At 38.4% G+C, this 1049-nt stretch overlaps 1 non-coding gene across 1 annotated transcript; it reads right to left on the bottom strand.

Moving 5' to 3' along the window:
* Positions 1-140: 140 nt before the first annotated feature.
* On the bottom strand, positions 141-213 carry trnak-uuu. The gene has a single exon. It is a non-coding gene; the product is annotated as a tRNA-Lys (tRNA).
* Positions 214-1049: the final 836 nt, after the last annotated feature.

Below are 1049 nucleotides of genomic sequence, written 5' to 3'. Positions count from 1 at the left end.
GGTTGAAATGGCAGAGTCCTCATGATCTATGAACACCAGTAGAAGTCGGACTGGAACAAGTTTCAACTGGCAACAGCATCAGGCATCCCTTACTATTAAATGCTATTATATTTTTCCCAGTTCTCCTTCAAAACTCCTCTCACCTGAACAGGGACTTGAACCCTGGACCCTCAGATTAAAAGTCTGATGCTCTACCGACTGAGCTATCCAGGCTCTGAAAGGGGGTCAATAATAGAATAATCAGACTGCAAATCTATCCTTCAAAAATCCAACATTCCTCTGTCCTTAGACCCGCACATCGCCTAAGGAGAAACGCCCCCCAAAAACACCTATAACAGGGAAAAAAAATGGTAGAAACCTCAGGAAGAGCAACTGAGGAGGGATCCGTCCTCCAGGACGGACAGACATTCAATAGATGTCGTGAAAAATATATATATTTAAAAACACTGACAGGTGTTTCTATTATTTTGTCCACCTACTTTTATGTTATTGAGGTAAGATGATATAACAAACACCTCACTGGTAAATGCAGTACAATTCAACAGCAGCACAAACTGCAACTGCAGCAGCCTGAACATTATGACCTTCATAAAGGAAGGATTTATTGATTATTAAACTGCATTGTTTTTTGTCAGGTGTGCCTGATAAACTGGTAACTGGGTGTATTTATGTTTGATATTTTTGGTGTTTTTCTGTTTTGTTTTCCCTTGACTTCAGTGTTTCTTTCAGAATACAGGCAACGCTCAGCTGAACTGGGCTGAGTTCAAGACTCTGTGGGACAAGATCAGGCGGTGGACGGTAAGATTACTAACACACCAGTAAAACCAGGGTTCCCGTGGATCCTTAAAAGTCTTAAAATGCAGTAAAATCATTAATCTATAAAAAAAGCCCTAATGTTGGTGTGGTGTGGTATTAAAATGTCTTAAATCAACTTTTCAGAAGTCAAAATGTGAGGACATTAGAAGTAGGATATATTAGATATATTAAGAATTACTAAAATCCCAAGATTGATAAACTTCTTTTTTAAAATAATTTAAGGGCTTTAACAT

Source organism: Plectropomus leopardus, unplaced genomic scaffold, assembly GCF_008729295.1.
Source record: "Plectropomus leopardus isolate mb unplaced genomic scaffold, YSFRI_Pleo_2.0 unplaced_scaffold7363, whole genome shotgun sequence".
Classification (NCBI taxonomy): domain Eukaryota; kingdom Metazoa; phylum Chordata; class Actinopteri; order Perciformes; family Serranidae; genus Plectropomus; species Plectropomus leopardus.
The sequence above is the reverse complement of the archived record's forward strand: the minus strand, read 5'-3'. Positions and strand labels throughout refer to the sequence as shown.